Source organism: Rhinoderma darwinii, assembly GCF_050947455.1.
Source record: "Rhinoderma darwinii isolate aRhiDar2 chromosome 1 unlocalized genomic scaffold, aRhiDar2.hap1 SUPER_1_unloc_11, whole genome shotgun sequence".
Lineage (NCBI taxonomy): Eukaryota > Metazoa > Chordata > Amphibia > Anura > Rhinodermatidae > Rhinoderma > Rhinoderma darwinii.
The window spans coordinates 80136-98549 of record NW_027461647.1 but is presented as its reverse complement, the minus strand read 5'-3'; the positions used below and the strand labels follow the sequence as shown (position 1 = coordinate 98549).

Sequence of the window (18414 nt, the reverse complement as noted above, 5' to 3'; positions counted from 1 at the left end):
GTTTCACAATTGATTAAAAAGGACTATGGATTAAAGCATTTAATGTCATTGGCCATTCTAAGCTGAAAGTCCCTGCTCTCGACAGATCGCAGAAGTTACACAGCTTAAGGCCTCGCTAGTACCAGTGTGGGAGACTGTCTGGGAATCCGTGGTGCGGTTGATATTTTATTATGTTGTTTAGATTTTGTTTCACAATAGATTAAATAGGACTATGGATTAAGGCTTTTAATGTCAATGGCCATTCTAAGCTGAATGTGCCTGCTCTCGTCAGATCGCAGAAGTTACACAGCTTAAGGCCTCGCTAGTACCAGTGTGGGAGACTGTCTGGGAATCCGTGGTGCGGTTGACTTTTTATTATGTCGTTTAGATTTTGTTTCACAATCGATTAAAAAGGACTATGGATTAAAGCATTTAATGTCAATCGCCATTCTAAGCTGGATGTGCCTGCTCTCGTTAGATCGCAGAAGTTACACAGCTTAACGCCTCGCTAGTACCAGTGTGGGAGACTGTCTGGGAATCCGTGGTGCGGTTGACTTTTTATTATGTCGTTTAGATTTTGTTTCACAATAGATTAAATAGGACTATGGATTAAAGCATTTAACATCAATGGCCATTCTAAGCTGAATGTGCCTGCTCTCGTCAGATCGCAGAAGTTACACAGCTTAAGGCCTCGCTAGTACCAGTGTGGGAGACTGTCTGGGAATCCGTGGTGCGGTGTAATTTTTATTATGTCGTTTAGATTTTGTTTCACAATCGATTAAAAAGGACTATGGATTAAAGCATTTAATGTCAATGGCCATTCTAAGCTGAATGTCCCTGCTCTCGTCAGATCGCAGAAGTTACACAGCTTAAGGCCTCGCTTGTACCAGTGTGGGAGACTGTCTGGGAATCCGTGGTGCGGTTGACTTTTTATTATGTCGTTTAGATTTTGTTTCACAATCGATTAAAAAGGACTATGGATTAAAGCGTTTAATGTCAATGGCCATTCTAAGCTGAATGTGCCTGCTCTCGTCAGATCGCAGAAGTTACACAGCTTAAGGCCTCGCTAGTACCAGTGTGGGAGACTGTCTGGGAATCAGTGGTGCGGTTGACTTTTTATTATGTCGTTTAGATTTTGTGTCACAATCGATTAAAAAGGACTATGGATTAAAGCATTTAATGTCAATGGCCATTCTAAGCTGAATGTGCCTGCTCTCGTCAGATCGCAGAAGTTACACAGCTTAAGGCCTCGCTAGTACCAGTGTGGGAGACTGTCTGGGAATCCGGGGTGCGGTTGACTTTTTATTATGTCGTTTAGATTTTGTTTCACAATAGATTAAATAGGACTATGGATTAAAGCATTTCACGTCAATGGCCATTCTAAGCTGAATGTGCCTGCTCTCGTCAGAACGCAGAAGGTACACAGCTTAAAGCCTCGCTAGTACCAGTGTGGGAGACTGTCTGGGAATCCGTGGTGCGGTTGCATTTTTATTATGTCGTTTAGATTTTGTTTCACAATCGATTAAAAAGGACTATGGATTAAAGCATTTAATGGCAATTGCCATTCTAAGCTGAAAGTCCCTGCTCTCGTCAGATCGCAGAAGTTACACAGCTTAAGGCCTCGCTAGTACCAGTGTGGGAGACTGTCTGGGAATCCGTGGTGCGGTTGACTTTTTATTATGTTGTTTAGATTTTGTTTCACAATAGATTAAATAGGACTATGGATTAAGGCTTTTAATGTCAATGGCCATTCTAAGCTGAATGTGCCTGCTCTCGTCAGATCGCAGAAGTTACACAGCTTAAGGCCTCGCTAGTACCAGTGTGGGAGACTGTCTGGGAATCCGTGGTGCGGTTGACTTTTTATTATGTCGTTTAGATTTTGTTTCACAATAGATTAAATAGGACTATGGATTAAAGCATTTAACGTCAATGGCCGTTCTTAACTGAATGTACCTGCTCTCGTCAGATCGCAGAAGTTACACAGCTTAAGGCCTCGCTAGTACCAGTGTGGGAGACTGTCTGGGAATCCGTGGTGCGGTTGAATTTTTATTATGTCGTTTAGATTTTGTTTCACAATCGATTAAAAAGGACTATGGATTAAAGCACTTAATGTCAATGGCCATTCTAAGCTGAAAGTTCCTGCTCTCGTCAGATCGCAGAAGTTACACAGCTTAAGGCCTCGCTAGTACCAGTGTGGGAGACTGTCTGGGAATCCGTGGTGCGGTTGACTTTTTATTATGTTGTTTAGATTTTGTTTCACAATAGATTAAATAGGACTATGGATTAAGGCTTTTGATTTCAATGGACATTCTAAGCTGAATGTGCCTGCTCTCGTCAGATCGCAGAAGTTACACAGCTTAAGGCCTCGCTAGTACCAGTGTGGGAGACTGTCGGGGAATCCGTGGTGCGGTTGACTTTTTATTATGTCGTTTAGATTTTGTTTCACAATCGATTAAAAAGGACTATGGATTAAAGCATTTAATGTCAATGGCCATTCTAAGCTGGATGTGCCTGCTCTCGTTAGATCGCAGAAGTTACACAGCTTAACGCCTCGCTAGTACCAGTGTGGGAGACTGTCTGGGAATCCGTGGTGCGGTTGACTTTTTATTATGTCGTTTAGATTTTGTTTCACAATCGATTAAATAGGACTATGGATTAAAGCATTTAATGTCATTGGCCATTCTAAGCTGAATGTCCCTGCTCTCGTCAGATCGCAGAAGTTACACAGCTTAAGGCCTCGCTTGTACCAGTGTGGGAGACTGTCTGGGAATCCGTGGTGCAGTTGACTTTTTATTATGTCGTTTAGATTTTGTTTCACAATCGATTAAAAAGGACTATGGATTAAAGCATTTAATGTCAATGGCCATTCTAAGCTGAATGTCCCTGCTCTCGTCAGATCGCAGAAGTTACACAGCTTAAGGCCTCGCTTGTACCAGTGTGGGAGACTGTCTGGGAATCCGTGGTGCGGTTGACTTTTTATTATGTCGTTTAGATTTTGTTTCACAATCGATTAAAAAGGACTATGGATTAAAGCATTTAATGTCAATGGCCATTCTAAGCTGTATGTGCCTGCTCTCGTCAGATCGCAGAAGTTACACAGCTTAAGGCCTCGCTAGTACCAGTGTGGGAGACTGTCTGGGAATCCGTGGTGCGGTTGACTTTTTATTATGTCGTTTAGATTTTGTGTCACAATCGATTAAAAAGGGCTATGGATTAAAGCATTCAATGTCAATGGCCATTCTCAGCTGAATGTGCCTGCTCTCGTCAGATCGCAGAAGTTACACAGCTTAAGGCCTCGCTAGTACCAGTGTGGGAGACTGTCTGGGAATCCGTGGTGCGGTTGACTTTTTATTATGTTGTTTAGATTTTGTTTCACAATAGATTAAATAGGACTATGGATTAAGGCTTTTGATTTCAATGGACATTCTAAGCTGAATGTGCCTGCTCTCGTCAGATCGCAGAAGTTACACAGCTTAAGGCCTCGCTAGTACCAGTGTGGGAGACTGTCTGGGAATCCGTGGTGCGGTTGACTTTTTATTATGTCGTTTAGATTTTGTTTCACAATCGATTAAAAAGGACTATGGATTAAAGCATTTAATGTCAATGGCCATTCTAAGCTGGATGTGCCTGCTCTCGTTAGATCGCAGAAGTTACACAGCTTAACGCCTCGCTAGTACCAGTGTGGGAGACTGTCTGGGAATCCGTGGTGCGGTTGACTTTTTATTATGTCGTTTAGATTTTGTTTCACAATCGATTAAATAGGACTATGGATTAAAGCATTTAATGTCATTGGCCATTCTAAGCTGAATGTCCCTGCTCTCGTCAGATCGCAGAAGTTACACAGCTTAAGGCCTCGCTTGTACCAGTGTGGGAGACTGTCTGGGAATCCGTGGTGCAGTTGACTTTTTATTATGTCGTTTAGATTTTGTTTCACAATCGATTAAAAAGGACTATGGATTAAAGCATTTAATGTCAATGGCCATTCTAAGCTGAATGTCCCTGCTCTCGTCAGATCGCAGGAGTTACACAGCTTAAGGCCTCGCTAGTACCAGAGTGGGAGACTGTCTGGGAATCCGTGGTGCGGTTGACTTTTTATTATGTCGTTTAGATTTTGTTTCACAATCGATTAAAAAGGACTATGGATTAAAGCATTTAATGTCAATGGCCATTCTAAGCTGAATGTGCCTGCTCTCGTCAGATCGCAGAAGTTACACAGCTTAAGACCTCGCTAGTACCAGTGTGGGAGACTGTCTGGGAATCCGTGGTGCGGTTGACTTTTTATTATGTCGTTTAGATTTTGTTTCACAATAGATTAAATAGGACTATGGATTAAAGCATTTAACATCAATGGCCATTCTAAGCTGAATGTGCCTGCTCTCGTCAGATCGCAGAAGTTACACAGCTTAAGGCCTCGCTAGTACCAGTGTGGGAGACTGTCTGGGAATCCGTGGTGCGGTCTAATTTTTATTATGTCGTTTAGATTTTGTTTCACAATCGATTAAAAAGGACTATGGATTAAAGCATTTAATGTCAATGGCCATTCTAAGCTGAATGTCCCTGCTCTCGTCAGATCGCAGAAGTTACACAGCTTAAGGCCTCGCTTGTACCAGTGTGGGAGACTGTCTGGGAATCCGTGGTGCGGTTGACTTTTTATTATGTCGTTTAGATTTTGTTTCACAATCGATTAAAAAGGACTATGGATTAAAGCATTTAATGTCAATGGCCATTCTAAGCTGTATGTGCCTGCTCTCGTCAGATCGCAGAAGTTACACAGCTTAAGGCCTCGCTAGTACCAGTCTGGGAGACTGTCTGGGAATCCGTGGTGCGGTTGACTTTTTATTATGTCGTTTAGATTTTGTGTCACAATCGATTAAAAAGGGCTATGGATTAAAGCATTTAATGTCAATGGCCATTCTCAGCTGAATGTGCCTGCTCTCGTCAGATCGCAGAAGTTACACAGCTTAAGGCCTCGCTAGTACCAGTGTGGGAGACTGTCTGGGGGTGCGGTTGACTTTTTATTATGTCGTTTAGATTTTGTTTCACAATAGATTAAATAGGACTATGGATTAAAGCATTACACGTCAATGGCCATTCTAAGCTGAATGTGCCTGCTCTCGTCAGAACGCAGAAGGTACACAGCTTAAAGCCTCGCTAGTACCAGTGTGGGAGACTGTCTGGGAATCCGTGGTGCGGTTGCATTTTTATTATGTCGTTTAGATTTTGTTTCACAATCGATTAAAAAGGACTATGGATTAAAGCATTTAATGGCAATTGCCATTCTAAGCTGAAAGTCCCTGCTCTCGTCAGATCGCAGAAGTTACACAGCTTACGGCCTCACTAGTACCAGTGTGGGAGACTGTCTGGGAATCCGTGGTGCGGTTGACTTTTTATTATGTTGTTTAGATTTTGTTTCACAATAGATTAAATAGGACTATGGATTAAGGCTTTTAATGTCAATGGCCATTCTAAGCTGAATGTGCCTGCTCTTGTCAGATCGCAGAAGTTACACAGCTTAAGGCCTCGCTAGTACCAGTGTGGGAGACTGTCTGGGAATCCGTGGTGCGGTTGACTTTTTATTATGTCGTTTAGATTTTGTTTCACAATAGATTAAATAGGACTATGGATTAAAGCATTTAACGTCAATGGCCATTCTAAGCTGAATGTGCCTGCTCTCGTCAGATCGCAGAAGTTACACAGCTTAAGGCCTCGCTAGTACCAGTGTGGGAGACTGTCTGGGAATCCGTGGTGCGGTTGAATTTTTATTATGTCGTTTAGATTTTGTTTCACAATCGATTAAAAAGGACTATGGATTAAAGCATTTAATGTCAATGGCCATTCTATGCTGAAAGTCCCTGCTCTCGTCAGATCGCAGAAGTTACACAGCTTAAGGCCTCGCTAGTACCAGTGTGGGAGACTGTCTGGGAATCCGTGGTGCGGCTGACTTTTTATTATGTTGTTTAGATTTTGTTTCACAATAGATTAAATAGGACTATGGATTAAGGCTTTTAATGTCAATGGCCATTCTAAGCTGAATGTGCCTGCTCTCGTCAGATCGCAGAAGTTACACAGCTTAAGGCCTCGCTAGTACCAGTGTGGGAGACTGTCTGGGAATCCGTGGTGCGGTTGACTTTTTATTATGTCGTTTAGATTTTGTTTCACAATCGATTAAAAAGGACTATGGATTAAAGCATTTAATGTCAATGGCCATTCTAAGCTGGATGTGCCTGCTCTCGTTAGATCGCAGCAGTTACATAGCTTAACGCCTCGCTAGTACCAGTGTGGGAGACTGTCTGGGAATCTGTGGTGCGGTTGACTTTTTATTATGTCGTTTAGATTTTGTTTCACAATAGATTAAATAGGACTATGGATTAAAGCATTTAACGTCAATGGCCATTCTAAGCTGAATGTGCCTGCTCTAGTCAGATCGCAGAAGTTACACAGCTTAAGGCCTCGCTAGTACCAGTGTGGGAGACTGTCTGGGAATCCGTGGTGCGGTTGACTTTTTTTTATGTCGTTTAGATTTTGTTTCACAATCGATTAAAAAGGACTATGGATTAAAGCATTTAATGTCAATGGCCATTCTAAGCTGAAAGTCCCTGCTCTCGTCAGGTCGCAGAAGTTACACAGCTTAAGGCCTCGCTAGTACCAGTGTGGGAGAATGTCTGGGAATCCGTGGTGCGGTTGACTTTTTATTATGTTGTTTAGATTTTGTTTCACAATAGATTAAATAGGACTATGGATTAAAGCATTTAACATCAATGGCCATTCTAAGCTGAATGTGCCTGCTCTCGTCAGATCGCAGAAGTTACACAGCTTAAGGCCTCTGCTAGTACCAGTGTGGGAGACTGTCTGGGAATCCGTGGTGCGGTCTAATTTTTATTATGTCGTTTAGATTTTGTTTCACAATCGATTAAAAAGGACTATGGATTAAAGCATTTAATGTCAATGGCCATTCTAAGCTGAATGTCCCTGCTCTCGTCAGATCGCAGAAGTTACACAGCTTAAGGCCTCGCTTGTGCCAGTGTGGGAGACTGTCTGGGAATCCGTGGTGCGGTTGACTTTTTATTATGTCGTTTAGATTTTGTTTCACAATCGATTAAAAAGGACTATGGATTAAAGCATTTAATGTCAATGGCCATTCTAAGCTGAATGTGCCTGCTCTCGTCAGATCGCAGAAGTTACACAGCTTAAGGCCTCGCTAGTACCAGTGTGGGAGACTGTCTGGGAATCCGTGGTGCGGTTGACTTTTTATTATGTCGTTTAGATTTTGTTTCACAATCGATTAAATAGGACTATGGATTAAAGCATTTAATGTCAATGGCCATTCTAAGCTGAATGTCCCTGCTCTCGTCAGATCGCAGAAGTTACACAGCTTAAGGCCTCGCTTGTACCAGTGTGGGAGACTGTCTGGGAATCCGTGGTGCGGTTGACTTTTTATTATGTCGTTTAGATTTTGTTTCACAATAGATTAAATAGGACTATGGATTAAAGCATTTAACGTCAATGGCCATTCTAAGCTGAATGTGCCTGCTCTCGTCAGAACGCAGAAGTTACACAGCTTAAGGCCTCGCTAGTACCAGTGTGGTAGACTGTCTGGGAATCCGTGGTGCGGTTGAATTTTTATTATGTCGTTTAGATTTTGTTTCACAATCGATTAAAAAGGACTATGGATTAAAGCATTTAATGTCAATGGCCATTCTAAGCTGAATGTCCCTGCTCTCGTCAGATCGCAGAAGTTACACAGCTTAAGGCCTCGCTAGTACCAGTGTGGGAGACTGTCTGGGAATCCGTGGTGCGGTTGACTTTTTATTATGTCGTTTAGATTTTGTTTCATAATCGATTAAAAAGGACTATGGATTAAATCATTTAATGTCAATGGCTATTCTAAGCTGGATGTGCCTGCTCTCGTCAGATCGCAGAAGTTACACAGCTTAAGGCCTCGCTAGTACCTGTGTGGGAGACTGTCTGGGAATCCCTGGTGCGGTTGACTTTTTATTATGTCGTTTAGATTTTGTTTCACAATCGATTAAAAAGGACTATGGATTAAAGCATTTAATGCCAATGGCCATTCTAAGCTGAAAGTCCCTGCTCTCGTCAGATCGCAGAAGTTACACAGCTTAAGGCCTCGCTAGTACCAGTGTGGGAGAATGTCTGGGAATCCGTGGTGCGGTTGACTTTTTATTATGTTGTTTAGATTTTGTTTCACAATAGATTAAATAGGACTATGGATTAAAGCATTTAACATCAATGGCCATTCTAAGCTGAATGTGCCTGTTCTCGTCAGATCGCAGAAGTTACACAGCTTAAGGCCTCGCTAGTACCAGTGTGGGAGACTGTCTGGGAATCCGTGGTGCGGTCTAATTTTTATTATGTCGTTTAGATTTTGTTTCACAATCGATTAAAAAGGACTATGGATTAAAGCATTTAATGTCAATGGCCATTCTAAGCTGAATGTCCCTGCTCTCGTCAGATCGCAGAAGTTACACAGCTTAAGGCCTCGCTTGTGCCAGTGTGGCAGACTATCTGGGAATCCGTGGTGCGGCTGACTTTTTATTATGTCGTTTAGATTTTGTTTCACAATCGATTAAAAAGGACTATGGATAAAAGCATTTAATGTCAATGGCCATTCTAAGCTGAATGTGCCTGCTCTCGTCAGATCGCAGAAGTTACACAGCTTAAGGCCTCGCTTGTACCAGTGTGGGAGACTGTCTGGGAATCCGTGGTGCGGTTGACTTTTTATTATGTCGTTTAGATTTTGTTTCACAATCGATTAAAAAGGACTATGGATTAAAGCATTTAATGTCAATGGCCATTCTAAGCTGAATGTCCCTGCTCTCGTCAGATCGCAGGAGTTACACAGCTTAAGGCCTCGCTAGTACCAGAGTGGGAGACTGTCTGGGAATCCGTGGTGCGGTTGACTTTTTATTATGTCGTTTAGATTTTGTTTCACAATCGATTAAAAAGGACTATGGATTAAAGCATTTAATGTCAATGGCCATTCTAAGCTGAATGTGCCTGCTCTCGTCAGATCGCAGAAGTTACACAGCTTAAGGCCTCGCTAGTACCAGTGTGGGAGACTGTCTGGGAATCCGTGGTGCGGTTGACTTTTTATTATGTCGTTTAGATTTTGTTTCACAATAGATTAAATAGGACTATGGATTAAAGCATTTAACATCAATGGCCATTCTAAGCTGAATGTGCCTGCTCTCGTCAGATCGCAGAAGTTACACAGCTTAAGGCCTCGCTAGTACCAGTGTGGGAGACTGTCTGGGAATCCGTGGTGCGGTCTAATTTTTATTATGTCGTTTAGATTTTGTTTCACAATCGATTAAAAAGGACTATGGATTAAAGCATTTAATGTCAATGGCCATTCTAAGCTGAATGTCCCTGCTCTCGTCAGATCGCAGAAGTTACACAGCTTAAGGCCTCGCTTGTACCAGTGTGGGAGACTGTCTGGGAATCCGTGGTCGGTTGACTTTTTATTATGTCGTTTAGATTTTGTTTCACAATCGATTAAAAAGGACTACGGATTAAAGCATTTAATGTCAATGGCCATTCTAAGCTGAATGTGCCTGTTCTAGTCAGAACGCAGAAGGTACACAGCTTAAAGCCTCGCTAGTACCAGTGTGGGAGACTGTCTGGGAATCCGTGGTGCGGTTGCATTTTTATTATGTCGTTTAGATTTTGTTTCACAATCGATTAAAAAGGACTATGGATTAAAGCATTTAATGGCAATTGCCATTCTAAGCTGAAAGTCCCTGCTCTCGTCAGATCGCAGAAGTTACACAGCTTAAGGCCTCGCTAGTACCAGTGTGGGAGACTGTCTGGGAATCCGTGGTGCGGTTGACTTTTTATTATGTTGTTTAGATTTTGTTTCACAATAGATTAAATAGGACTATGGATTAAGGCTTTTAATGTCAATGGCCATTCTAAGCTGAATGTGCCTGCTCTCGTCAGATCGCAGAAGTTACACAGCTTAAGGCCTCGCTAGTACCAGTGTGGGAGACTGTCTGGGAATCCGTGGTGCGGTTGACTTTTTATTATGTCGTTTAGATTTTGTTTCACAATAGATTAAATAGGACTATGGATTAAATCATTTAACGTCAATGGCCATTCTAAGCTGAATGTGCCTGCTCTCGTCAGATCGCAGAAGTTACCCAGCTTAAGGCCTCGCTAGTACCAGTGTGGGAGACTGTCTCGGAATCCGTTGTGCGGTTGAATTTTTATTATGTCGTTTAGATTTTGTTTCACAATCGATTAAAAAGGACTATGGATTAAAGCATTTAATGTCAATGGCCATTCTAAGCTGAATGTCCCTGCTCTCGTCAGATCGCAGAAGTTACACAGCTTAAGGCCTCGCTAGTACCAGTGTGGGAGACTGTCTGGGAATCCGTGGTGCTATTGACTTTTTATTATGTCGATTAGATTTTGTTTCACAATCGATTAAAAAGGACTATTGATTAAAGCATTTAATGTCAATGGCCATTCTAAGCTGAATGTGCCTGCTCTCGTCAGATCGCAGAAATTACACAGCTTAAGGCCTCGCTAGTACCAGTGTGGGAGACTGTCTGGGAATCCGTGGTGCGGTTGACTTTTTATTATGTCGTTTAGATTTTGTTTCACAATCGATTAAAAAGGACTATGGATTAAAGCATTTAACGTCAATGGCCATTCTAAGCTGAATGTGCCTGCTCTCGTCAGATCGCAGAAGTTACACAGCTTAACGCCTCGCTAGTACCAGTGTGGTAGACTGTCTGGGAATCCGTGGTGCGGTTGACTTTTTATTATGTCGTTTAGATTTTGTTTCACAATAGATTAAATATGACTATGGATTAAAGCATTTAACGTCAATGGCCATTCTAAGCTGAATGTGCCTGCTCTCGTCCGAACGCAGAAGTTACACAGCTTAAGGCCTCGCTAGTACCAATGTGGGAGACTGTCTGGGAATCTGTGGTGCGGTTGAGTTTTTATTATGTCGTTTAGATTTTGTTTCACAATCGATTAAAAAGGACTATGGATTAAAGCCTTTAATGTCAATGGCCATTCTAAGCTGAATGTCCCTGCTCTCGTCAGATCGCAAAAGTTACACAGCTTAAGGCCTCGCTGGTACCAGTGTGGGAGACTGTCTGGGAATGCGTGGTGCGGTTGACTTTTTATTATGTTGTTTAGATTTTGTTTCACAATAGATTAAATAGGACTATGGATTAAGGCTTTTAATGTCAATGGCCATTCTAAGCTGAATGTGCCTGCTCTTGTCAGATTGCAGAAGTTACACAGCTTAAGGCCTCGCTAGTACCAGTGTGGGAGACTGTCTGGGAATCCGTGGTGCGGTTGACTTTTTATTATGTCGGTTAGATTTTGTTTCACAATCGATTAAAAAGGACTATGGATTAAAGCATTTAATGTCAATGGCCATTCTAAGCTGAATGTGCCTGCTCTTGTTAGATCGCAGAAGTTACACATAGCTTAACGCCTCGCTAGTACCAGTGTGGGTGACTGTCTGGGAATCCGTGGTGCGGTTGACTTTTTATTATGTCGTTTAGATTTTGTTTCACAATAGATTAAATAGGACTATGGATTAAAGCATTTAACGTCAATGGCCATTCTAAGCTGAATGTGCCTGCTCTCGTCAGATCGCAGAAGTTACACAGCTTAAGGCCTCGCTAGTACCAGTGTGGGAGACTGTCTGGGAATCCGTGGTGCGGTTGACTTTTTATTATGTCGTTTAGATTTTGTTTCACAATCGATTAAAAATAACTATGGATTAAAGCATTTAATGTCAATGGCCATTCTAAGCTGAAGTGCCTGCTCTCGTCAGATCGCAGAAGTTACACAGCTTAAGGCCTCGCTAGTACCAGTGTGGGAGACTGTCTGGGATTCCGTGGTTCGGTTGACTTTTTATTATGTCGTTTAGATTTTGTTTCACAATCGATTAAAAAGGACTATGGATTAAAGCATTTAATGTCAATGGCCATTCTAAGCTGAATGTGCCTGCACTCGTCAGATCGCAGAAGTTACACAGCTTAAGGCCTCGCTAGTACCAGTGTGGGAGACTGTCTGGGAATCCGTGGTGCGGTTGACTTTTTATTATGTCGTTTAGATTTTGTTTCACAATAGATTAAATAGGACTATGGATTAAAGCATTTAACGTCAATGGCCATTCTAAGCTGAATGTGCCAGCTCTCGTCAGAACGCAGAAGTTACACAGCTTAAGGCCTCGCTAGTACCAGTGTGGGAGACTGTCTGGGAATCCGTGGTGCGGTTGAATTTTTATTATGTCGTTTAGATTTTGTTTCACAATCGATTAAAAAGGACTATGGATTAAAGCATTTAATGTCAATGGCCATTCTAAGCTGAATGTCCCTGCTCTCGTCAGAACGCAGAAGTTACACAGCTTAAGGCCTCGCTAGTACCAGTGTGGGAGACTGTCTGGAAATCCGTGGTGCAGTTGACTTTTTATTATGTCGTTTAGATTTTGTTTCACAATCGATTAAAAAGGACTATGGATTAAAGCATTTAATGTCAATGGCCATTCTAAGCTGAATGTGCCTGCCCTCGTTAGATCGCAGAAGTTACACAGCTTAACGCCTCGCTAGTACCAGTGTGGGAGACTGTCTGGGAATCTGTGGTGCGGTTGACTTTTTATTATGTCGTTTAGATTTTGTTTCACAATAGATTAAATAGGACTATGGATTAAAGCATTTAACGTTAATGGCCATTCTAAGCTGAATGTGCGTGCTCTCGTCAGATCGCAGAAGTTACACAGCTTAAGGCCTCGCTAGTACCAGTGTGGGAGACTGTCTGGGAATCCGTGGTGCGGTTGACTTTTTATTATGTCGTTTAGATTTTGTTTCACAATCGATTAAAAAGGACTATGGATTAAAGCATTTAATGTCAATGGCCATTCTAAGCTGAATGTGCCTGCTCTCGTCAGATCGCAGAAGTTACATAGCTTAAGGCCTCGCTAGTATCAGTGTGGGAGACTGTCTGGGAATCCGTAGTGCGGTTGACTTTTCATTATGTTGTTTAGATTTTGTTTCACAATAGATTAAATAGGACTATGGATTAAGGCTTTTAATGTCAATGGCCATTCTAAGCTGAATGTTCCTGCTCTCGTCAGATCGCAGAAGTTACACAGCTTAAGGCCTCGCTAGTACCAGTGTGGGAGACTGTCTGGGAATCCGTGGTGCGGTTGACTTTTTATTATGTCGTTTAGATTTTGTTTCACAATCGATTAAAAAGGACTATTGATTAAAACATTTAACGTCAATTGCCATTCTAAGCTGAATGTGCCTGGCCTCGTTAGATCGCAGAAGTTACACAGCTTAACGCCTCGCTAGTACCAGTGTGGGAGACTGTCTGGGAATCCGTGGTGCGGTTGACTTTTTATTATCTCGTTTAGATTTTGTTTCACAATAGATTAAATAGGACTATGGATTAAAGCATTTAACGTCAATGGCCATTCTAAGCTGAATGTGCCTGCTCTCGTCAGATCGCAGAAGTTACACAGCTTAAGGCCTCGCTAGTACCAGTGTGGGAGACTGTCTGGGAATCCGTGGTGCGGTTGACTTTTTATTATGTCGTTTAGATTTTGTTTCACAATCGATTAAAAAGGACTATGGATTAAAGAATTTAATGTCAATGGCCATTCTAAGCTGAATGTCCCTGCTCTCGTCAGATCGCAGAAGTTACACAGCTTAACGCCTCGCTAGTACCAGTGTGGGAGACTGTCTGGGAATCCGTGGTGCGGTTGAATTTTTATTATGTCGTTTAGATTTTGTTTCACAATCGATTAAAAAGGACTATGGATTAAAGCATTTAATGTCAATGGCCATTCTAAGCTGAATGTCCCTGCTTTCGTCAGATCGCAGAAGTTACACAGCTTAAGGCCTCGCTAGTACCAGTGTGGGAGACTGTCTGGGAATCCGTGGTGCGGTTGACTTTTTATTATGTCGTTTAGATTTTGTTTCACAATCGATTAAAAAGGACTATGGATTAAAGCATTTAATGTCAATGGCCATTCTAAGCTGAATGTGCCTGCTCTCGTCAGATCACAGAAGTTACACAGCTTAAGGCCTCGCTAGTACCAGTGTGGGAGACTGTCTGGGAATCCGTGGTGCGGTTGACTTTTTATTATGTTGTTTAGATTTTGTTTCACAATAGATTAAATAGGACTATGGATTAAGGCTTTCAATGTCAATGGCCATTCTAAGCTGAATGTACCTGCTCTCGTCAGATCGCAGAAGTTACACAGCTTAAGGCCTCGCTAGTACCAGTGTGGGAGACTGTCTGGGAATCCGTGGTGCGGTTGACTTTTTATTATGTCGTTTAGATTTTGTTTCACAATCGATTAAAAAGGACTATGGATTAAAGCATTTAAAGTCAATGCTCATTCTAAGCTGAATGTGCCTGCTCTCGTTAGATCGCAGAAGTTACACAGCTTAACGCCTCGCTAGTACCAGTGTGGGAGACTGTCTGGGAATCCGTGGTGCGGTTGACTTTTTATTATGTTGTTTAGATTTTGTTTCACAATAGATTAAAAAGGACTATGGATTAAAGCATTTAATGTCAATGGCCATTCTAAGCTGAATGTCCCTGCTCTCGTCAGATCGCAGAAGTTACACAGCTTAAGGCCTCGCTAGTACCAGTGTGGGAGACTGTCTGGGAATCCGTGGTGCGGTTGACTTTTTATTATGTTTAGATTTTGTTTCACAATAGATTAAATAGGACTATGGATTAAAGCTTTTAATGTCAATGGCCATTCTAAGCTGAATGTGCCTGCTCTCGTCAGATCGCAGAAGTTACACAGCTTAAGGCCTCGCTAGTACCAGTGTGGGAGACTGTCTGGGAATCCGTGGTGCGGTTGACTTTTTATTATGTCGTTTAGATTTTGTTTCACAATAGATTAAATAGGACTATGGATTAAAGCATTTAACATCAATGGCCATTCTAAGCTGAATGTGCCTGCTCTCGTTAGAGCGCAGAAGTTACACAGCTTAAGGCCTCGCTAGTACCAGTGTGGGAGACTGTCTGGGAATCTGTGGTGCGGTTGAGTTTTTATTATGTCGTTTAGATTTTGTTTCACAATCGATTAAAAAGGACTATGGGTTAAAGCATTTAAAGTCAATGGCCATTCTAAGCTGAATGTGCCTGCTCTCGTTAGAGCGCAGAAGTTACACAGCTTAAGGCCTCGCTAGTACCAGTGTGGGAGACTGTCTGGGAATCTGTGGTGCGGTTGAGTTTTTATTATGTCGTTTAGATTTTGTTTCACAATCGATTAAAAAGGACTATGGATTAAAGCCTTTAATGTCAATGGCCATTCTAAGCTGAATGTCCCTGCTCTCGTCAGATCGCAGAAGTTACACAGCTTAAGGCCTCGCTGGTACCAGTGTGGGAGACTGTCTGGGAATGCGTGGTGCGGTTGACTTTTTATTATGTTGTTTAGATTTTGTTTCACAATAGATTAAATAGGACTATGGATTAAGGCTTTTAATGTCAATGGCCATTCTAAGCTGAATGTGCCTGCTCTCGTCAGATCGCAGAAGTTACACAGCTTAAGGCCTCGCTAGTACCAGTGTGGGAGACTGTCTGGGAATCCGTGGTGCGGTTGACTTTTTATTATGTCGGTTAGATTTTGTTTCACAATCGATTAAAAAGGACTATGGATTAAAGCATTTAAAGTCAATGGCCATTCTAAGCTGAATGTGCCTGCTCTCGTTAGAACGCAGAAGTTACACAGCTTAACGCCTCGCTAGTGCCAGTGTGGGAGACTGTCTGGGAATCCGTGGTGCGGTTAACTTTTTATTATGTCGTTTAGATTTTGTTTCACAATAGATTAAATAGGACTATGGATTAAAGCATTTAACGTCAATGGCCATTCTAAGCTGAATGTGCCTGCTCTCGTCCGAACGCAGAAGTTACACAGCTTTAGGCCTCGCTAGTACCAGTGTGGGAGACTGTCTGGGAATCTGTGGTGAGGTTGACTTTTTATTATGTCGTTTAGATTTTGTTTCACAATAGATTAAATAGGACTATGGATTAAATCATTTAACGTCAATGGCCATTCTAAGCTGAATGTGCCTGCTCTCGTCAGATCGCAGAAGTTACACAGCTTAAGGCCTCGCTGGTACCCGGGTGGGAGACTGTCTGGGAATGCGTGGTGCGGTTGACTTTTTATTATGTTGTTTAGATTTTGTTTCACAATAGATTAAATAGGACTATGGATTAAGGCTTTTAAAGTCAATGGCCATTCTAAGCTGAATGTGCCTGCTCTCGTCAGATCGCAGAAGTTACACAACTTAAGGCCTCGCTAGTACCAGTGTGGGAGACTGTCTGGGAATCCGTGGTGCGGTTGACTTTTTATTATGTCGTTTAGATTTTGTTTCACAATAGATTAAATATGACTATGGATTAAAGCATTTAACGTCAATGGCCATTCTAAGCTGAATGTGCCTGCTCTCGTCCGAACGCAGAAGTTACACAGCTTAAGGCCTCGCTAGTACCAGTGTGGGAGACTGTCTGGGAATCTGTGGTGCGGTTGAGTTTTTATTATGTCGTTTAGATTTTGTTTCACAATCGATTAAAAAGGACTATGGATTAAAGCCTTTAATGTTAATGGCCATTCTAAGCTGAATGTCCCTGCTCTCGTCAGATCGCAGAAGTTACACAGCTTAACGCCTCGCTAGTACCAGTGTGGGAGACTGTCTGGGAATCCGTGGTGCGGTTGACTTTTTATTATGTCGTTTAGATTTTGTTTCACAATCGATTAAAAAGGACTATGGATTAAAGCATTTAATGTCAATGGCCATTCTAAGCTGAATGTGCCTGCTCTCGTCAGATCGCAGAAGTTACACAGCTTAACGCCTCGCTAGTGCCAGTGTGGGAGACTGTCTGGGAATCCGTGGTGCGGTTGACTTTTTATTATGTTGTTTAGATTTTGTTTCACAATAGATTAAATAGGACTATGGATTAAAGCATTTAACGTCAATGGCCATTCTAAGCTGAATGTGCCTGCCCTCGTAAGATCGCAGAAGTTACACAGCTTAAGGCCTCGCTAGTACCAGTGTGGGAGACTGTCTGGAAATCCGTGGTGCAGTTGACTTTTTATTATGTCGTTTAGATTTTGTTTCACAATCGATTAAAAAGGACTATGGATTAAAGCATTTAATGTCAATGGCCATTCTAAGCTGAATGTGCCTGCCCTCGTTAGATCGCAGAAGTTACACAGCTTAACGCCTCGCTAGTTCCAGTGTGGGAGACTGTCTGGGAATCTGTGGTGCGGTTGACTTTTTATTATGTCGTTTAGATTTTGTTTCACAACAGATTAAATAGGACTATGGATTAAAGCATTTAACGTCAATGGCCATTCTAAGCTGAATGTGCCTGCTCTCGTCAGATCGCAGAAGTTACACAGCTTAAGGCCTCGCTAGTACCAGTGTGGGAGACTGTCTGGGAATCCGTGGTGCGGTTGACTTTTTATTATGTTGTTTAGATTTTGTTTCACAATAGATTAAATAGGACTATGGATTAAGGCTTTTAATGTCAATGGCCATTCTAAGCTGAATGTGCCTGCTCTCGTCAGATCGCAGAAGTTACACAGCTTAAGGCCTCGCTAGTACCAGTGTGGGAGACTGTCTGGGAATCCGTGGTGCGGTTGACTTTTTATTATGTCGTTTAGATTTTGTTTCACAATCGATTAAAAAGGACTATGGATTAAAGCATTTAAAGTCAATGCTCATTCTAAGCTGAATGTGCCTGCTCTCGTTAGATCGCAGAAGTTACACAGCTTAACGCCTCGCTAGTACCAGTGTGGGAGACTGTCTGGGAATCCGTGGTGCGGTTGACTTTTTATTATGTTGTTTAGATTTTGTTTCACAATAGATTAAATAGGACTATGGATTAAAGCATTTAACGTCAATGGCCATTCTAAGCTGAATGTGCCTGCTCTCGTCCGAACGCAGAAGTTACACAGCTTAAGGCCTCGCTAGTACCAGTGTGGGAGACTGTCTGGGAATCCGTGGTGCGGTTGACTTTTTATTATGTTGTTTAGATTTTGTTTCACAATAGATTAAATAGGACTATGGATTACGGCTTTTAATGTCAATGGCCATTCTAAGCTGAATGTGCCTGCTCTCGTCAGATCGCAGAAGTTACACAGCTTAAGGCCTCGCTAGTACCAGTGTGGGAGACTGTCTGGGAATCCGTGGTGCGGTTGACTTTTTATTATGTCGTTTAGATTTTGTTTCACAATCGATTAAAAAGGACTATGGATTAAAGCATTTAATGTCAAAGGCCATTCTAAGCTGAATGTGCCTGCCCTCGTCAGAACGCAGAAGTTACATAGCTTAAGTCCTCGCTAGTACCAGTGTGGGAGACTGTCTGGGAATCCGTGGTGCGGTTTGATTTTTATTATGTTGTTTAGATTTTGTTTCACAA

At 42.1% G+C, this 18414-nt stretch overlaps 78 pseudogenes; all 78 read left to right on the top strand.

Moving 5' to 3' along the window:
- The first annotated feature begins 44 nt into the window (after positions 1–44).
- Positions 45–163, top strand: LOC142668439 (5S ribosomal RNA; annotated as a pseudogene).
- Positions 164–230: 67 nt separating this feature from the next.
- On the top strand, positions 231–349 carry LOC142668473 (5S ribosomal RNA; annotated as a pseudogene).
- A 67-nt stretch (positions 350–416) lies between these two features.
- LOC142667824 (5S ribosomal RNA) lies at positions 417–535 on the top strand (annotated as a pseudogene).
- A 67-nt stretch (positions 536–602) lies between these two features.
- Positions 603–721, top strand: LOC142668404 (5S ribosomal RNA; annotated as a pseudogene).
- A 67-nt stretch (positions 722–788) lies between these two features.
- LOC142668996 (5S ribosomal RNA) lies at positions 789–907 on the top strand (annotated as a pseudogene).
- Positions 908–974: 67 nt separating this feature from the next.
- Positions 975–1093, top strand: LOC142668893 (5S ribosomal RNA; annotated as a pseudogene).
- Positions 1094–1160: 67 nt separating this feature from the next.
- Positions 1161–1279, top strand: LOC142668700 (5S ribosomal RNA; annotated as a pseudogene).
- Positions 1280–1532: 253 nt separating this feature from the next.
- LOC142668868 (5S ribosomal RNA) lies at positions 1533–1651 on the top strand (annotated as a pseudogene).
- A 67-nt stretch (positions 1652–1718) lies between these two features.
- Positions 1719–1837, top strand: LOC142668461 (5S ribosomal RNA; annotated as a pseudogene).
- A 67-nt stretch (positions 1838–1904) lies between these two features.
- On the top strand, positions 1905–2023 carry LOC142668365 (5S ribosomal RNA; annotated as a pseudogene).
- Positions 2024–2090: 67 nt separating this feature from the next.
- LOC142668988 (5S ribosomal RNA) lies at positions 2091–2209 on the top strand (annotated as a pseudogene).
- A 67-nt stretch (positions 2210–2276) lies between these two features.
- Positions 2277–2395, top strand: LOC142668443 (5S ribosomal RNA; annotated as a pseudogene).
- Positions 2396–2462: 67 nt separating this feature from the next.
- LOC142668187 (5S ribosomal RNA) lies at positions 2463–2581 on the top strand (annotated as a pseudogene).
- Positions 2582–2648: 67 nt separating this feature from the next.
- On the top strand, positions 2649–2767 carry LOC142668108 (5S ribosomal RNA; annotated as a pseudogene).
- Positions 2768–2834: 67 nt separating this feature from the next.
- LOC142668995 (5S ribosomal RNA) lies at positions 2835–2953 on the top strand (annotated as a pseudogene).
- A 67-nt stretch (positions 2954–3020) lies between these two features.
- LOC142668703 (5S ribosomal RNA) lies at positions 3021–3139 on the top strand (annotated as a pseudogene).
- A 67-nt stretch (positions 3140–3206) lies between these two features.
- LOC142668792 (5S ribosomal RNA) lies at positions 3207–3325 on the top strand (annotated as a pseudogene).
- Positions 3326–3392: 67 nt separating this feature from the next.
- On the top strand, positions 3393–3511 carry LOC142668120 (5S ribosomal RNA; annotated as a pseudogene).
- Positions 3512–3578: 67 nt separating this feature from the next.
- On the top strand, positions 3579–3697 carry LOC142668186 (5S ribosomal RNA; annotated as a pseudogene).
- A 67-nt stretch (positions 3698–3764) lies between these two features.
- On the top strand, positions 3765–3883 carry LOC142668107 (5S ribosomal RNA; annotated as a pseudogene).
- Positions 3884–3950: 67 nt separating this feature from the next.
- Positions 3951–4069, top strand: LOC142668929 (5S ribosomal RNA; annotated as a pseudogene).
- Positions 4070–4136: 67 nt separating this feature from the next.
- LOC142668842 (5S ribosomal RNA) lies at positions 4137–4255 on the top strand (annotated as a pseudogene).
- Positions 4256–4322: 67 nt separating this feature from the next.
- LOC142668397 (5S ribosomal RNA) lies at positions 4323–4441 on the top strand (annotated as a pseudogene).
- A 67-nt stretch (positions 4442–4508) lies between these two features.
- Positions 4509–4627, top strand: LOC142668994 (5S ribosomal RNA; annotated as a pseudogene).
- Positions 4628–4694: 67 nt separating this feature from the next.
- On the top strand, positions 4695–4813 carry LOC142668835 (5S ribosomal RNA; annotated as a pseudogene).
- A 432-nt stretch (positions 4814–5245) lies between these two features.
- LOC142668217 (5S ribosomal RNA) lies at positions 5246–5364 on the top strand (annotated as a pseudogene).
- Positions 5365–5431: 67 nt separating this feature from the next.
- LOC142667724 (5S ribosomal RNA) lies at positions 5432–5550 on the top strand (annotated as a pseudogene).
- A 67-nt stretch (positions 5551–5617) lies between these two features.
- On the top strand, positions 5618–5736 carry LOC142668979 (5S ribosomal RNA; annotated as a pseudogene).
- A 67-nt stretch (positions 5737–5803) lies between these two features.
- On the top strand, positions 5804–5922 carry LOC142668195 (5S ribosomal RNA; annotated as a pseudogene).
- A 67-nt stretch (positions 5923–5989) lies between these two features.
- On the top strand, positions 5990–6108 carry LOC142668449 (5S ribosomal RNA; annotated as a pseudogene).
- Positions 6109–6361: 253 nt separating this feature from the next.
- On the top strand, positions 6362–6480 carry LOC142667851 (5S ribosomal RNA; annotated as a pseudogene).
- Positions 6481–6547: 67 nt separating this feature from the next.
- LOC142668359 (5S ribosomal RNA) lies at positions 6548–6666 on the top strand (annotated as a pseudogene).
- A 254-nt stretch (positions 6667–6920) lies between these two features.
- Positions 6921–7039, top strand: LOC142668275 (5S ribosomal RNA; annotated as a pseudogene).
- A 67-nt stretch (positions 7040–7106) lies between these two features.
- Positions 7107–7225, top strand: LOC142668437 (5S ribosomal RNA; annotated as a pseudogene).
- A 67-nt stretch (positions 7226–7292) lies between these two features.
- On the top strand, positions 7293–7411 carry LOC142668993 (5S ribosomal RNA; annotated as a pseudogene).
- Positions 7412–7478: 67 nt separating this feature from the next.
- LOC142667930 (5S ribosomal RNA) lies at positions 7479–7597 on the top strand (annotated as a pseudogene).
- Positions 7598–7664: 67 nt separating this feature from the next.
- On the top strand, positions 7665–7783 carry LOC142668728 (5S ribosomal RNA; annotated as a pseudogene).
- Positions 7784–7850: 67 nt separating this feature from the next.
- On the top strand, positions 7851–7969 carry LOC142668061 (5S ribosomal RNA; annotated as a pseudogene).
- Positions 7970–8036: 67 nt separating this feature from the next.
- Positions 8037–8155, top strand: LOC142668349 (5S ribosomal RNA; annotated as a pseudogene).
- Positions 8156–8222: 67 nt separating this feature from the next.
- On the top strand, positions 8223–8341 carry LOC142668538 (5S ribosomal RNA; annotated as a pseudogene).
- A 253-nt stretch (positions 8342–8594) lies between these two features.
- Positions 8595–8713, top strand: LOC142668860 (5S ribosomal RNA; annotated as a pseudogene).
- Positions 8714–8780: 67 nt separating this feature from the next.
- Positions 8781–8899, top strand: LOC142668928 (5S ribosomal RNA; annotated as a pseudogene).
- Positions 8900–8966: 67 nt separating this feature from the next.
- On the top strand, positions 8967–9085 carry LOC142668425 (5S ribosomal RNA; annotated as a pseudogene).
- A 67-nt stretch (positions 9086–9152) lies between these two features.
- LOC142668396 (5S ribosomal RNA) lies at positions 9153–9271 on the top strand (annotated as a pseudogene).
- Positions 9272–9709: 438 nt separating this feature from the next.
- LOC142668867 (5S ribosomal RNA) lies at positions 9710–9828 on the top strand (annotated as a pseudogene).
- Positions 9829–9895: 67 nt separating this feature from the next.
- LOC142668413 (5S ribosomal RNA) lies at positions 9896–10014 on the top strand (annotated as a pseudogene).
- A 253-nt stretch (positions 10015–10267) lies between these two features.
- On the top strand, positions 10268–10386 carry LOC142668582 (5S ribosomal RNA; annotated as a pseudogene).
- Positions 10387–10453: 67 nt separating this feature from the next.
- Positions 10454–10572, top strand: LOC142667799 (5S ribosomal RNA; annotated as a pseudogene).
- Positions 10573–10639: 67 nt separating this feature from the next.
- Positions 10640–10758, top strand: LOC142668391 (5S ribosomal RNA; annotated as a pseudogene).
- Positions 10759–10825: 67 nt separating this feature from the next.
- On the top strand, positions 10826–10944 carry LOC142667869 (5S ribosomal RNA; annotated as a pseudogene).
- Positions 10945–11011: 67 nt separating this feature from the next.
- Positions 11012–11130, top strand: LOC142668245 (5S ribosomal RNA; annotated as a pseudogene).
- Positions 11131–11197: 67 nt separating this feature from the next.
- Positions 11198–11316, top strand: LOC142668211 (5S ribosomal RNA; annotated as a pseudogene).
- Positions 11317–11571: 255 nt separating this feature from the next.
- Positions 11572–11690, top strand: LOC142668400 (5S ribosomal RNA; annotated as a pseudogene).
- Positions 11691–11942: 252 nt separating this feature from the next.
- LOC142668927 (5S ribosomal RNA) lies at positions 11943–12061 on the top strand (annotated as a pseudogene).
- Positions 12062–12128: 67 nt separating this feature from the next.
- Positions 12129–12247, top strand: LOC142668016 (5S ribosomal RNA; annotated as a pseudogene).
- A 67-nt stretch (positions 12248–12314) lies between these two features.
- LOC142667734 (5S ribosomal RNA) lies at positions 12315–12433 on the top strand (annotated as a pseudogene).
- Positions 12434–12686: 253 nt separating this feature from the next.
- Positions 12687–12805, top strand: LOC142667926 (5S ribosomal RNA; annotated as a pseudogene).
- A 67-nt stretch (positions 12806–12872) lies between these two features.
- Positions 12873–12991, top strand: LOC142668471 (5S ribosomal RNA; annotated as a pseudogene).
- A 67-nt stretch (positions 12992–13058) lies between these two features.
- On the top strand, positions 13059–13177 carry LOC142668648 (5S ribosomal RNA; annotated as a pseudogene).
- Positions 13178–13430: 253 nt separating this feature from the next.
- LOC142668387 (5S ribosomal RNA) lies at positions 13431–13549 on the top strand (annotated as a pseudogene).
- Positions 13550–13616: 67 nt separating this feature from the next.
- On the top strand, positions 13617–13735 carry LOC142668529 (5S ribosomal RNA; annotated as a pseudogene).
- Positions 13736–13802: 67 nt separating this feature from the next.
- On the top strand, positions 13803–13921 carry LOC142667731 (5S ribosomal RNA; annotated as a pseudogene).
- Positions 13922–13988: 67 nt separating this feature from the next.
- LOC142669017 (5S ribosomal RNA) lies at positions 13989–14107 on the top strand (annotated as a pseudogene).
- Positions 14108–14174: 67 nt separating this feature from the next.
- Positions 14175–14293, top strand: LOC142668643 (5S ribosomal RNA; annotated as a pseudogene).
- A 253-nt stretch (positions 14294–14546) lies between these two features.
- LOC142668727 (5S ribosomal RNA) lies at positions 14547–14665 on the top strand (annotated as a pseudogene).
- A 64-nt stretch (positions 14666–14729) lies between these two features.
- Positions 14730–14848, top strand: LOC142668374 (5S ribosomal RNA; annotated as a pseudogene).
- Positions 14849–14915: 67 nt separating this feature from the next.
- On the top strand, positions 14916–15034 carry LOC142668249 (5S ribosomal RNA; annotated as a pseudogene).
- Positions 15035–15101: 67 nt separating this feature from the next.
- Positions 15102–15220, top strand: LOC142668295 (5S ribosomal RNA; annotated as a pseudogene).
- A 253-nt stretch (positions 15221–15473) lies between these two features.
- On the top strand, positions 15474–15592 carry LOC142668362 (5S ribosomal RNA; annotated as a pseudogene).
- A 253-nt stretch (positions 15593–15845) lies between these two features.
- On the top strand, positions 15846–15964 carry LOC142667736 (5S ribosomal RNA; annotated as a pseudogene).
- A 253-nt stretch (positions 15965–16217) lies between these two features.
- Positions 16218–16336, top strand: LOC142668992 (5S ribosomal RNA; annotated as a pseudogene).
- A 67-nt stretch (positions 16337–16403) lies between these two features.
- Positions 16404–16522, top strand: LOC142669026 (5S ribosomal RNA; annotated as a pseudogene).
- A 67-nt stretch (positions 16523–16589) lies between these two features.
- Positions 16590–16708, top strand: LOC142668381 (5S ribosomal RNA; annotated as a pseudogene).
- Positions 16709–16775: 67 nt separating this feature from the next.
- LOC142668506 (5S ribosomal RNA) lies at positions 16776–16894 on the top strand (annotated as a pseudogene).
- A 439-nt stretch (positions 16895–17333) lies between these two features.
- LOC142668350 (5S ribosomal RNA) lies at positions 17334–17452 on the top strand (annotated as a pseudogene).
- A 67-nt stretch (positions 17453–17519) lies between these two features.
- LOC142668338 (5S ribosomal RNA) lies at positions 17520–17638 on the top strand (annotated as a pseudogene).
- Positions 17639–17891: 253 nt separating this feature from the next.
- LOC142668668 (5S ribosomal RNA) lies at positions 17892–18010 on the top strand (annotated as a pseudogene).
- A 67-nt stretch (positions 18011–18077) lies between these two features.
- On the top strand, positions 18078–18196 carry LOC142668326 (5S ribosomal RNA; annotated as a pseudogene).
- The last annotated feature ends 218 nt before the right edge of the window (positions 18197–18414 follow it).